The following is a 15573-nucleotide window of genomic DNA, read 5'->3' as shown; positions in this document are numbered from 1 at the left end:
TTGTGATCTAGGAAAGGGGAAGATATCTTGGTAATATAAGTAGATCTAGGATGAAAGAGAGTTTATACTGAGGTGGTAAGACCTCAACATGCCTGAAGGCAATAAGTCAATGACTAGGGAGTGAGGGAAGAGGCTGGGCAGAGAGACAACTAAGCACCTAATAGGAGCAGGAGAAGATGGACTTCAGTCAACCTGATCTTTAGAAGGAATTTTGGGCAGGATCAAAGAGGGACAGAAAATATGATAATGCAAGGAAATATCCAGATAAAATGCAAAAGTGTTCAAGGGACTTCCAATTGGATGGACCCAACATGGCATCACCGACTCAATGGATATGAGTTTGAGCAAACTCCAGGAGATAGTGAAGGACAGGGAAGCCTGGTATATTACAGTCCATGGGATCTCAAAGAGTTGGACCTGACTTAGCGACTGAACAACTAATCATCCTTTGTAATAGAGTCAAGAGCAGCAAGGAGCTACAGACTTTATCATGGTCTTTATCAGCTACTCACAGGAGCTGAAATGAGACAGAAGAAGAGATCTGAGGGAAATGAAAAAAGTTTGAAACAGTCATTTTAGGTAATGCAACAGAGACAACACAACAATTAAATAAAAGAATTATTGGATAATAATTCTTGGTGTCTCCCTGTGTCTACTGGTTAAGTCTTCACTTTCCAATGCAGGGGTTGTGGATTATGCCTCCCAGGCAAAAAAAAAAAAAAAAAAAAAAGACCAAAATATAAAACAGAAAGAGTATTGTAACAACAGTAAAGACTGCAAATGGTCCACATACTGAGTGTATTCCAAAGCTGACTCAGTTACTTTAACAATAAATCTCAGGTAATCATAAAAGACCCGGGTAAAGCTATTTCAGATTTATTTAGTGGCTTAAAAAGAGAATGGGAGGGAGGTTCAAAAGGGAGGGGATATATGTATACCTATGGCTGATTTATGTTGAGGTTTTACATAAAACACCAAAATTCTGTAAAGCAATTATCCTTCAATTAAAAAATAAATTTAAAAAATGAAAAAAAAGAGAATGAAGAGAAACAAAACAATTGAGTCTTATAAACCATTTTCTAGTGTTCAGACTTAATCTATTTCACATTGATTTCTGCTCTACATTTTTTTTTAAATCACCCAAACCACAAAACAGAATATTGCCTCTGAAAAAAGCAGAATAGATAAGGAATACAGGAAGTCACCAAATGCCATTGGTGCCCACCTCTGCCCTCATTTTTGAACTCACACTGCAAACATGTGGTTAGGTAAAAATAATGGAGCTTGACATTGTCTTAACTATGCTCCAGTAAGCTCAGATTATACTTAAAAGACACTTTTATCTTTTATGATTCTGTACTTTCCAAGACACATTACCTGACCATACAGAACCCACGCTGATTTCTTGCTCCACTGAACACCTATTGTACTTACTGCCTCTAACACTCATGTGGCATTTAGTGCAATTTCTTTATTTTAACATAAATAATTTTTCCATTGTGTGTCTTACTTCAGCTCCACCACATACAAGTTATGCTTATGGCACTTCTCTTTGCCTGTCTTAGATGTAATAATGTTACCTGTCTTACTAGGTTACTGTGAAAATTAAAAGACTTAATATATGTCAAACTCTCAAAATAGTGTCTGGCACATAGAGCTTGGCACAAGCCATCATAGCAGTGATAGTAGTGTCCGTATTTCAGACTGAATGCTCTTAAAGAGATTACATCAAGCCATAGAGATTGTTACAGTGTGGCTGTATGCATGCGTGCTCAGTCACCAACTTGTGTCTGACTCCTCTTGACCCGCCAGGCTTCTCTGGCTAGGGAATTTTTCAGGCAAGACTACTGGAGTTGTTTGCCATTTCCTCCTCCAGGGGATCCTCCCAACCCAGGGATTGAACCCATGTCTCCTGTGTCTCCTGCATTGTGGGCAGATTCTTTACCATTGAGCCACCTGGGAACCCATGTGTGGATAACTAATGCATATTTGCCAATCTACACAGAAAAAAAAATTTCTTCATCACAAAATACTTCTAACACCACACATGTGTGTTTTTTCCCTCTGACACTGACCAATTCTCTGACACCAGCTGGGTGTCCTACAATTCAATCCTGACACTATCTACCTGGAGTTAGCTTCAAATCCCACAGAGTAAGGGCTCAGTCTCACAAAACTACTCTAATTTCAGATCCCATCCACAGGTTCAGGCTTCCCATACTTTAGACCAATCAACTATAAATAGAAACTGGTTCAGCCACTCCTCAGGTTCAAAGAAATTCTTGGAATGGCTCACAAAAAGAAGTTTACTTATTATTACCTGTTTATTATAAATGATGAAACTCAGAATTTGTACTTTATTTTTTCCTTTTTTTTCACCATGCTGCACAGGGAAGTTCCCTGGCCAGGGATTGAAACTGTACCCTCTGCAGTGGAAGCATGGAATCTTAACCAGTGGACCACCAGGGGAGTTCCCAAAAGATACAACTCAGAACAGCCAAAAGGAAGAAATGAATAGTGCAAGGTGTAGGGAAGGACCCCAGAGCTCCCATATCCTCTCCGAATGTGTCACCCTACCCTCCATGACATTGATGTGGTTATCAACCCAGAAACTTTCCGAATTCCTTTAGTTAGTTTTTATAAAAAGCTTCATTACATGGGCATGAATGATTACATCATTGGGCATTAAGAGTGTTTTCTCCCAACTTTACCGAGGTGTAATTGACAAAATTATAAGATATTTAAGGTATACAACTTGATGAGTTGATATATGTATATATACATTGTAAAAGGGTTGCCTTCATTGAGCTGATTAACCTGCCCATCATCCCACATATTTACCTCATTATTATTATAATTATTATCTTTGGTGAAAGTGAAAGTGAAGTCACTCAGTCGTGTCCGACTCTTTGCAACCCCATGGACTGGAGCCCACCAGACTCCTCCGTCCATGGGATTCTCCAGGCAAGAATACTGGAGTGGGTTGCCATTTCCTTCTCCAATTAAATTATACTCTCTTAGCAAATAAAATATAACTAAATAATACAGTTATAAATTATAGTCATCATGTTATATATTAGACCCTCAGACATTATTCATCTTATAACTTTGTACCTTTCTACTAATCTCTCCCTATTTCCCCCACCCTGGCAACTATTTTTCTATTCTCTATTCCATTGAGTTTAACTTTTGAGGGGTTTAGATTTCATATGTAAGTAACACAATATAGTATTTGTCGTTTTCAGTCTGGCTTATTTCACTAAGCTTAACGTCCTCCAACCTGTTAGATGTTGTCACAAATGACAGGATTTCTTCCCTTTTTAAAGCTGAATAATATTTCATTGGGTATATATACAATGTATGTATATATTATAATAATATGTATGATTTTGCTTTTCCATTTCATTGATGATCACTTAGATTTTATCCATAACTTGGTTATTATGGATAATTCAGCAATGAGCAGGGAAATACAGATATAGCTTCAAGATAATTATTTCATTTACTGTGATATATTCCCAGAATGGAATTGCTGAATAACATGGTAGTTCATTTTTAATTTTTTGAAGAACTTACTTCCATGCTGTCTTCCATAGAGGCCGCACTAATTTACATTCCTGTGAACAGTGTACAAGGTTTCTATTTTTTCCATACCCTTGCTAATACTTATTATTTCTTCTCAACAATAATCATCTTAACAGGTGTGAGGTGATATCTCACAGTTATTTTGATTTCCATTTCCTTGATGAACACTTTCATGCACTTACATATCTTCTCTTGAAAATGGTCTATTCAGGTCATCTGCCTATTTTTTGATCTAGTGATTAAATTAACTTCAAGCCATTCTCTCCTCTCCAGGTGTCAGGGAGTGGGACTAAAAGCTCCAATCCTCTAATCATGTGGTTGATTCTCCTGGCAACCAGCTCTGTATCCTGAGAGGCTTTATAAAAGTCACCTTATTAACACAATAAAGGTTGAAATGGGCCTATTATTAATTAAATAGCTGAAATTTCACATTTATAGCTCCAAAGCTATTTCAAGAACTAGGGACAAAAAGGAAATGCAACTAAAGATGCTTCTTTTGCTCTTATTATTTAAGAAATTACAAGGGTTTGGGGAGGTCTGGCCAGGGGCCAAGGATAAAGATCAAGATAGATATTTCTTACTATTGTAATAGGGAAGAACAAATCTGATTCCATATTGGTTTTGTTTCTTTAACTTTAACCTTTATATTCCATACCTTTTGCTATAAGTTATCACTAAAGGAATTGCCAACATCTGTTAGATCATCAAAAAAACAAGAGAGTTCCAGAAAAACATCTACTTCTGCTTTATTGACTACGCCAAAGCCTTTGACTGTGTGGAACACAACAAACTGTGGAAAATTCTTTAAGAGATGGAATACCAGACCACCTTACCTTCCTCCTGAGAAACCTATATGCAGGTCAGGAAGCAACAATTAGAACTGGACATGGAACAACAGACTGGTTCCAAGTAGGGAAAGGAGTACATCAAGGCTGTATATTGCCACCTCCATTATTTAACCTATATGCAGAGTACATCATGAGAAATGTTGGGCTGGATGAAGCACAAGCTGGAATCAAGATTGCTGGGAGAAATATCAATCACATCAGATATGCAGATGACATCACCCTTATGGCAGAAAGTGAAGAACTAAAACGCCTCTTGATGAAAGTGAAAGAGGAGAGTGAAAAAGTTGGCTTAAAGCTCAACATTCAGAAAACGAAGATCATGGCATCTGGTCCCATCATTTCATGGCAAATAGATGGGGAAACAATGGAAACAGTGAAAGGCTTTATTTTGGGGGACTCCAAAATCACTGCAGATGGTGACTGTGGCCATGAAATTAAAAGATGCTTGCTCCCTGGAAGAAAAGCAATGACCAACCTAGACAGCATATTAAAAAGCAGAGATATTACTTTGCCAACAAAAGTCTGTCTAGTCAAAGCTATGTTTTATCCAGTAGTAATGTTTGGATGTGAGAGTTGGACTACAAAGAAAGCTGAGTATCAAAAAATAGATGCATTTGAACTGTGATCTTGAAGAAGACTTGAAAGTCCCTTGGGCTGCAAGAAGATCAAACCCATCAATCCTAAAGGAAATCATTCCTGAATATTCATTGGAAGAACTGATGTTGAAGCTGAAGCTCCAATACTTTGGCCACCTGGTGCCAAGAACTGACTCACTGGAAAAGACCCTGGTACTAGGAAAGATTGAAGGTGGAAGAAGGGAACAACAGAGGATGAGAAGGTTGGACGGCATCATTGACTCGATGGACATGAGTTTGAGTAAACTCTGGGAGTTTGGTGATGGACAGGAAAGCCTGGTATGCTGTAGTCCATGGGGTTACAAAGAGTCAGACACAAATGAATGACTGAACTTAACTGAAAGGAATGTTGCCTATAGCTTAAAGTAAACATAATGGTCCATCTATGGAAATTCTACCTTCCAGGCCTGAGTCTTAAGCTAAAATACCTTTCTTTAATGCCACAGACCAGGCCAAACTGTGGATGGCTTCAAGAAAGAAATTAACACATTCCCACCAAAGTCTGTCTGGAACTGTTGTAAGAAGGGAGACCCCTTCCAGAGTCCAGGAGTGGGCTCTTGTCTGACACTCAGATATGAATGGTCTGAGGAGACACATGTACTGATAAAGTAAGAGACTTTATTGGGAAGGGGGACTCCTCTGCCTGATGGGTCACAGTCTTGGGTTTTATGGTGGTAGGGTAAGTTTCTGGATGTCTTTGGCCAATCATTCTAACTCAAGGTCCTTCCTGGTGACACACACATTGCTCAGCGAAGATGGATGTCAGGGAGAAAGACTCTGGGAAGTGGTAGGATATGTGGCGTCTCCTTTTGACTTTTCCTGAACTCTTCCCAGTGGTTGTGGCTTGTTAGTTCTGTGTTCCTTACCAGGACCTCCTATCATAGAACAGCTCATGCAAATTGTTTCTATGGTGCCTGGCAAGGGGTGAGGTGGGGTGGGGCGTGGTTTCCATCAGTGTGTTTCCCCTAGCAGAACCAGGAAATATTTGCAACACCTTATTGCCTGTTTTTTTTTTTTTTAAAAACTTTACCTCCTTATCTCCCCCTCTTTGTTCTGTAAGAGAAACTATTTATAATAGCATCCAAACCCAGGCAAGATGGTTTTCTGGGATCCTAGTCCACTAAAAAATTCTTGGGCTCCAAATAAAGCAATTATTGCTTGCCCTGACAACTTGTAATATGATAACACAATACCATGGTAACATAGAGATGATGTTTGTTTTTCTCAAATCAGTTTTAATAGAATTTGAAAAGAATTTTCAATTTTCATTGTTAAGCCATAAACTGTCACCAGCCATCTAGTGCCTCAGCATAACATGCCTCTCCAGTTGTCTGCATCAAATCTACCCTCCCTCAAAGGTTATAATTTGATGAGAGTTCTCTCACAATGTTCTAGCATTCTCTTACAAATGCTAGCCAAGTCATTTCTTATTCTCCTTATTCACTTGTTTTAGATGGTACCATCCCTGGTGATTTCAATGCAAAGCATCTCTTATTGATCCTTTCTATCAGAGCATCTCTTAACAATCCCCCCATCTCTCTTTCTCTTCTCTACTGCCTCCTAAGGTTGTGCAAGCATACACACCCACACACACAAAAACACACACCCTCTGACCCCCTTCCTCCAAAACATTAAAAACAAAACAAATCAAAACAAAAATTTGTAGCCAATGAGAAATAGTCATTAATAGAGATTTTTTGCCCTACACCTAAAGTTAGAATTGGGCTTCCCAGGTGGCACTGGTGGTAAAGACCTGGTTGCCAGTGTAGGAGACATAAGAGACTCGGGCTTAATGTGTAGGTTGAGGAGATCCTCTGGAGGAACTTTCCTCCAGGGGAAGGGAGGGAAGATCCCTGCATTATACAGCACAGGGAGCTCAGCTTGGTGCTCTGTGATGATCTAGAGGAATGGGATGGAGGGAAGAAAGAGGCTCAAGAGGGAGGGGATTTATGTGTACATATAGCTGATTCATGTTGTTGTACCCAAGAAACTAACACAACTTTGTAAAGCAACTACCTTCCAATTAAAAAATAAAAAAGCACTATCTTGAGATTAAAACAAGACAGAACTGAAACTAGAAAAATATCTCCTAACATGAAAAAACATGGATTTCTACCTTGCTTCTCTAAGAAGCTCTGCCTTTTGGAAATATCCCTAATGTTGTATTTACCAGCCATGTTAATATAAAACTTCACAAAAATTTGCTGACATAATTAGCAGCATGTATTAACAATTATGTTTCCTTTTATTGATTTTGTTGCCAGTGAATTTTAGATTCTTTCTTCATCGGGAAAGAATTCGGAGACAAAGCAGACAGGTTAAAAAAGTAAAGTGAGAGTGTATTCAAGCAAAGAAAGAAGAGTAAGAGCTGGCAGGCAGGTTAGGAGCTGTGTTCTGAGTTTCTTTGTCAAGGCTGTTATGAGGGATGTACAAATGAAGGGGAGGAATACTCACTGGGGAAGGAGGAGCCTGGAGGTCAACTTCCCTGATTTTTCCTCCCAGCTTCAATAAGAAGGGGGGATTTCTGTCCCTGTTTAGCTTGGATCAGAAATGCCATGACATCAGTGATAAGTACTTCTTATCTCTAAGGAATTTCATAGCAGTGAGAACACCATGAGCAAGACATTACATTTGGATGCAGAAGATTCTCGCCTTTCCCCACTTTTCTTTGTCTTCTGCTCAGACCTTTACCTCCCAATTTCTTGTCAGTCTGAAGGTTTCCACTTCTGTTTCCCTTGTCTGCCTGTGTTGTTGTTGTTATTGTTGCTGTTTCATCTCAAAGTTGTATCCAACTCTTTGTGTACTCCATGGACTGTAGCCCACCAGACTCCTCTGCCCATGAGATTTCCCAGGCAAGAATCCTGGAGTGGGTTGCCGTTTCCTTCTCCAGGGCATCTTCCCAATCCAGGAATCGAATCTGGGTTTCCTGCACTAGCTGGCAGATTCTTAACCACTGAGCCACCATGGGAAGCCCTGTGGAATCCTGTTGCTTACAAGATGCTTGTTTTCCTGCCACCTGGGCCCTGCCCCCAGTTCTCTGCTCATACTCACCTACCTTCCTTCTGTAACAATTTCAGTGATCTCCTCTATAAACTTTAACCCTGTCCATTTTTTAGGAAAAACATTATTATCAGAATATTATTCAATAGACAGTCTCTATAGTAGAGACCAGACCTTGCAGACATTCTAACATTTAGGGTATACCTCTTAACATGCTTTTTTGTTACCAGCAGTTGCATCAAACTATTTTTTTCAGATCATGTGTCATTTTATGGCTTAGTACGTAGGATCATCATGTGGGAAAGGATTAGCTACATATAAAAAGACAGCTATTCAAAGAAAGGAGTTGATTGAGATGTTAACAAATAGCCTTCAAGGAAACAGATATATTGTGAAATAGAAGAAATGTTAGTAAATATTTGATTTTTGCTCATCAAGTTATTTGAGAAAATATTACATCTTAAACTTAGGCCAGACCTTTATGGGAGGAGAAAAGCTCAAATAAGGAAAATTCTAGGGATGGAAAATATAATATCTACTAATGTGTAGAAGAGGCAGAATACATTAGGTTGGATACTAGAGGGAATTAGAAAGCAAGCTTGAGAAATTGTCCTGTATTTAGAAGGAAAGTGCTTGCACTTACAGAAATAATTAAATGACATGTTAAATGACATTATAGAAGACAAATAATGTATGTTATGATATGATGCACATCACATTGTGAAATTTAAAAAAAATTATAAAATAGTGCAGTGTGATTCAAATTTTATTTTAAAATATGATGTATATTCCAAGAACAAACAGAAAAGGCAACAAAATGCTCTTAGCGGATCATGATAAATGGATGAAAATACAAGAAAGTTTTCTTTTCTTTGTTCTCTAGTCTTTTGTTTCCAAATTATCTATTATGAGTCTGTATTCGATTTTAAGCTATGGGGTTTTTCCTTTTTTTTTTTTTTCTGAGAATGAAACAAATAAATGCCAAGTTACTCTCTGAAGACTTGAACAAGAAAGTCAAGTCCTCTTATTTCTATTTGGTTCTCTCAGCATATTTAGGTTAGGTATGAATAGCTGGAAAAACAGCTCAGTCACTTTCAGCGTGTTGAATTGGTGATGTATACAATGGTCTCCTGATGGTAATTATCTCTGAAGACAGAATGAGCTAGGGTGGTTGGCACTGATATAGTGCGTTACTGAACAAACCTGGAAATATGGAGCTTTCTACTTTCCAACTGAGTAATGGAATATTACAGAGCAGACATCTATTTGCTGTGGGAGAGGCTCACATAATCATGGTAAGTGTAATAAAATATAAAATAAATGACCATAATTACAGGCTCTGCTCATTCCCGCAGTCCCCCAGTCCCAATGACATTCATCTAAAATGTCCAAATCCTAAAAAGCTTAGCCACAGAATTATCCTATGATTATTTAAACCCATCTTCTGACAGCCCACTAACTTGCCAAACATATGTTCTTTTGAATTTTTGGCTGCCACGCAAATAAACTGAACTGTGCTATAACTTCTCCACAATTCTGGGAATGTGTATTGTCCTTTTAAAAAGAAGCTCTAAGGAAAAAACATTGATTTTTCTTCCTTTCAAACTTTGGTCCAAAAACAGACCCATTCGATGAGAATTATTTTTAGCCAGAATTACCATTTAACATCTTTAAAGACTGTGCTTAAACATTTAAAATTAGGAGTTGTTGAAAACAACTGAAAAAGAAACTCACATGCTATACGAAGATATAATGAAAATAAAAAAATAAGTGACTGGAATGAATACTAAATATTTTTCATAGGTAGGAAAAATATTGTTATAAACAAGCAGTTAGAAATTCAATAGCACTTATATTATACCTACTTTGGTTGGGTATATTAATAATTAAATACATATTTGAATGCAATATGAGAGGCACTGTTCTGTATATTATGAGAGGTTACAAAGAAGATGTCTCCAAATTTCTATCCTTAGGTACTGTCAACATAACTAAGATTATGACATAAAAATATAGCTTTAAATTTCTCTGACAGTGCAGGACAGCATATTTTAATGGCCAGAAGAATGAAATGAGCCTTCAAAGATAGAAAAGAATATTTTGATCTTGGGATGTCAAAAGGCTTTTTGTTTTGGGTCCAATGCAAACTAGGTGTTAAATTATAAGGAGGACTCAGATATATGGGAAAAGTTAGACTGACCTTTCTGAAGAGTAGGAAATCTTGAACAAAGATATTTTCCCTAAGAATGAAAAATTGTGTAGTCTGGGTGAAATAGAAGATTCTTAGAGAAAATTGGATGAAAATGGGACTTGGATTAATTACAGCCAGCTGTTTGAAATTATTGAGAACATGAAACTAGATAATTTTAACTTTTGCCCATGGATGATGAGTAACTAAAGATGGTGGTGGAGCAAGGACATGATATAATAAATATAATAAGGACCAGGCATTGACCACTATATTAAGTATCTTACTCCATTCTGGTTGCTACAACAAAGTAGCAAATTGGGTGGCTTATAAACAATAGAATATATTTCTCAAAGTTCTCGAGGCTGGAAATCTTGATCAGGGTCCAGCCAGGTAGGGTGAGGGCCTTGTTTCAGGTTGCAAGACTGTTTATGTACCCATACGGTGGATACAATCTCTCTGGGGCTTCTTTTATAAAGGCACTAATTCATCAAGTATAAAATACTATCAGAATCCCTGCATTTCTTTGTAATCTCATATAATCTTAGTTTTTTATACCAAACTCCAAAGGTACAATACTGAGGTGCTGCGGGTAAGCTAATCTTTTTACTTGTTGACACATATCATCATAGAACCCATTCAATGATACCCACTCTAAGTCTTCTTTTTACCACGTTAGCTTTTAGTTTTATGTTTTCAAATTATGAGTGTCTGTGTTTTTGTTAACATATGTATATGTGTGCGAGTGCTAAGTCGCTTCGGTTGTGTCCAACTCTTTGTGACCTAATGGACTGTAGGTTGCCAGGCTCCTCTGTCCATGGGATTCTCCAGGCAAAAATGCTGGAGTGGGTTGCCATGCCCTCTTCCAGGGGATCTTCCTAACCCAGAAATCTAACTCGAATCTCTTTCATCTCCTGCATTGATGGATGGGTTCTTTACCACTAGGGTCACCAAGGAATCCCAAACATTGTACTGTATGCGTGCTAAGTCACTTCACTTGTGTCTGACTCTGCAATTCTATGGACTGTAGCCCGCCAGGCTCCTCTGTCCATGAGATTCTCCAGGCAACATGACACTTATACAACAGAGTCCCTAATGAAGAATATTAAACATATCTAAATCAGAAGGGACTATGGGAGGACTATACTTTTAAGTCATACATTACTATAATCATTGATTTTTTTTTTAAGAATAGGAAAGTGTTCTTAATCATACGATAGTTAAAAAACAGGAAAGTGTGGTAAACAGAAAAACAAATAAGATGTTTACATTTTTAAAAGAAGTCCTGAGTGCAAGATTAGGGGACATACTATATGGGGGCAGGATCTTTTATAATAGGGGGTCCCACTGTGCATAACTGTGCCAATTCCCTGAAAATCATACACTAATATCCTGTAACTTAAAAATCTCCAACAGCAAGCAGTGAGATGAGCCAAAGCACCCAGAAAGAACAGTACCAGAATTCAGTACCAGAACAACATATGCCAACTGTTAGAGGCTGCCCAGGTCTGGAAATGACTCCTTCTTTGTGGCATGGATTTTATGGAAAAATAATATATATGGGGATTGTGGCTACTCTAACAAATTATTCTCATCTCTTTTTTATGCCATGAGTGTAAGCCAAGAGAAATACAGTAAGGTCCAGTCCAAACTGATGGAATCTGTGCAGTGCTCCACCTAAATTCAGGAACACAGGCAGTGAGGATCTGGCCCAAGGTTGGAGTACAGGAGAGTGCATGATACAAATTAAGCTGGGCCCAAGCAGAACTCTGCGGCCAACAATATTGCATCTCACAAACTCTGTAAGCCTCTCCCTGCTACACAGGATCCACAAATGTAGTCATACTTGCAAGGCAGCTCTTCACCTGAAATCCACAGAGCTCAATTTCTTAAACTTGATCAGTCTTCAGAATCACCTGGGATGCTTTTCAAAAATACAAATCCTTTAGATCAATTGAGATCCTTGAATCTTAATATGGATGCTTCTCACTGATCAGATCTGTGGTGAGGCACGCCATCTAGGTTTTCTAAATTTTACAGGCAATATGATGAACAGCCAGGTGTGACAGCATACTGCCTTAAGGTCTTCCACCCCAGATCTGTTCTTTGGACTTCCATATTTTTGGTTTTCTTTCTCCTAATGCCTGGTGGACCTCAATCCTCAGGTCCACCAAGACCTGGTGGACTTTTCAGACCTTGGATCAATCTAGAAATGTAAATCTGTTGCAGTGAAAAGGAAACAAAAGAGGAGAGAATTTTTTTTTTTCCTTTTCCTTTCCTGACAACAAAGAGTGAGCAGGCCTGAACATTCCTAGGTTTTGTTTTTTTCTTTAATTTTAACTTTAACTGCTCTAATTCTGCACGTCTATAAGTAAGTTTGCTTTTCTGCCCCCTAACTCAGCATGAGCTACACTCACACCTATTTTCCTTTGACTCTATGCTAAATACATCCTGTATCTGTTGTGTACTTTTAAAATACCCATTCCCTTGTAGTTACATATCAGAAAGAAGGCCTCAGTCAGTCAGTTTAGTCACTCAGCTGTGTCAAACTCTTTGCAACCCCATGGACTGCAGCACAACAGGCCTCCCTGTCTATCACCAACTCCCGGAGTTTACTCAAACTCATGTATTGAGTCAGTGATGTCATCCAATCATCTCATCCTCTGTCATCTTCTTCTCCTCCTGCCTTCAGTCTTTCCCTGCATCAGGGTCTTTGCAAATGAATCAGTTCTTTGCATAAGGTGGCCAAACTATTGGAGTTTCAGCTTCAGCATCAGTCCTCTCAATGAACACTCAGGACTGATCTCCTTTAGGATGGACAGGTTGGATCTCCTTGCAGTCCAAGGGACTCTCAAGAGTCTTCTCCAAAATCACAGTTCAAAAGCATCAATTCTTCAGCTCTCCGCTTTCTTTATGGTCTAACTCCCACATCCATACATGACTCCTGGAAAAATCATAGCTTTGACTAGATCAACCTGTGTTGGCAAAGTAATGTCTCTGCTTTTTAATAGGCTGTCTAGGTTGGTTATAACTTTCTTCCAAGGAGCAAGCGTCTTTTAATTTCGTGGTTGCAGTCACCATCTGCAGTTATTTTGAAGCCCCCCAAAAAGAAAGTCTCTCACCGTTTCCATGAGGTCATGGGACCAGATGCCATGATCTTAGTTTCCTGAATTTTGAGTTTTAAGTCAACTTTTTCATTCTCCTCTTTCACTTTCATCAAGAGGCTCTTTAGTTTTTCTTCACTTTCTGCCATAGGAGTGTTGTCATCTGCATATCTGAGGTGATTGATATTCCTCCCGGCAATCTTGATTCCAGCTTGAGCTTCATCCAGCTCAGAATTTCTTATGATGATGTACTCTGCTGCTGCTAAGTCGCTTCAGTCATGACCGACTCTGTGTGACCCCATGGACTACATAGAAGTTAAATAAGCAGGGTGACAATATACAGCCTTGACATACTCCTTTCCCTATTTGGAACCAGTCTGTTGTTCCATGTCCAGTTCTAATTGTTGTTTCCTGACCTCCACATAGGTTTTTCAAGAGGCAGGTCAGGTGGTCTGGTATTCCCATCTCTTTCAGAATTTTCCACAGCTTATTGTGATCCACACAGAAAGGCTTTGGCATAGTCAATAAAGCAGAAGTAGATGTTTTTCTGGAACTCTCTTGCTTTTTTGATGATCCAGCAGATGTTGGCAATTTGATCTCTGGTTCCTCTGCCTTTCCTAAATCCAGCTTGAACATCTGGAAGTTCACAGTTCATGTACTGTTGAAGCCTGGCTTGGACAGTTTTGAGCATTACTTTGCTAGCGTGTGAGATGAGTGCAGTTATGCAGTAGCTTGGACATTCTTTGGCATTGACTTTCTTTGGGATTGGAATGAAAACTGACCTTCTCCAGTCCTGGGGCCACTGCTGCATTTTCCGAATTTGCTAGCATATTGAGTGCAGCACTTACACAGCATCATCTTTTAGGATTTGAAATAGCTCAACTGGAATTCCAGCACTTCCACTAGCTTTGTTTTTAGTGATGCTTCCTAAGGCCCACTTGACTTCACATTCCAGAATGTCTGGCTTTAGGTGAGTGATCACACCATCGTGATTATCTGAGTCATGAAGATCTTTTTTGTACAGTTCTTCTGTGTATTCTTGCCACCTCTTCTTAATATCTTCTGCTTCTATTAGGCCTCAGAGCCACCCAAACTGCCAGACTCAACTACTGGGTTACTGACACCATCCTATGACTCTGAAACAATGCAAGAGCAAGAAATCAAGATCCTAACACCCTTGTTCCTCATCATTAACTCCTAACTGTGAGCCCTCATCTTATATAAGCCCCTAGTTGGAGGGGAGGGGAAGAAACATAGTTCTTGAAGTGTGAGCCTACTGTGTTCCCCTCTCTTCTGGCTGAGAATTAAAGCTACCTTTCTACTTTCTCCAAACTCTGTCTCAGTACTTTTCATTTGTCTTTGGCGGGGCTGAGAAAGCCAAGAATTTGGCCAGCCAACGAGTATTACTTTTTCTTTTATACCAGCCACACTGATATAAGACTCTACTTTTATTTCTTTTTCCTATGTCAAGGAGAAACAGCAGCAGAAATGTGAGTATGTTGAATCATGAGTCGATGGATAACCTAAAAGTCAGGTCATGGAACAAACTTAAATCCGAAAACAAGATGAAGAGTGGATGAGATGCCTGGTTGATAAGCAGGAACAAAGATGTCAGAGCAGCCTGAGGGGAGAGATAGCATCCAATATTCGTGCAGCATAAATGGGAATTTTAAAGGAAATGAAAAATACATAATAAATGAATGAATGTGTGAGTGAATGAATAAATAAGTAAATAAAAAGGAGCCAAGCTGTGTGCAGAGAAGGAGGTTAAAGTGTAAAAAAAAAAAAAAAAAAAAAACCACAAAAACTCTTTGATAACTGAATCAGCTTTCCAAGTTCCTAGTTAAAAAAAACAACACTCAATTCAAAAGAACTAAATCCTTTTGATTTTCCCAGGTAACTCCTCCTCAACTGGCCTGTTCTCCCAGCTCTGCCTCTGATGACCCTATGATCACTGAACTCTCTACTCAGCTGCTGGTTGCCAAAGAGGGTTGGACTGACAGATCTGTTTCTTTAGTTTCCTGACACAGCTTTACAAATACATGATTTTATTAAAAGGTTAGGGGAAATAAAAAAGAATTACAATATAGGAGATGTATAAATCCTTAAAATTTGACTTTTATATTAGTGTAATGGCAAAGCGTCCAAGAAACACAATCCTTCCCTGAATAAACTCTGCATGTGTTCACTCTGGGGACTCAACTTGCTCCATG

The sequence above is a fragment of the Oryx dammah genome, unplaced genomic scaffold (genome assembly GCF_014754425.2).
Source record: "Oryx dammah isolate SB20612 unplaced genomic scaffold, SCBI_Odam_1.1 HiC_scaffold_1, whole genome shotgun sequence".
Lineage (NCBI taxonomy): Eukaryota > Metazoa > Chordata > Mammalia > Artiodactyla > Bovidae > Oryx > Oryx dammah.
The sequence above is the reverse complement of the archived record's forward strand: the minus strand, read 5'-3'. Positions refer to the sequence as shown.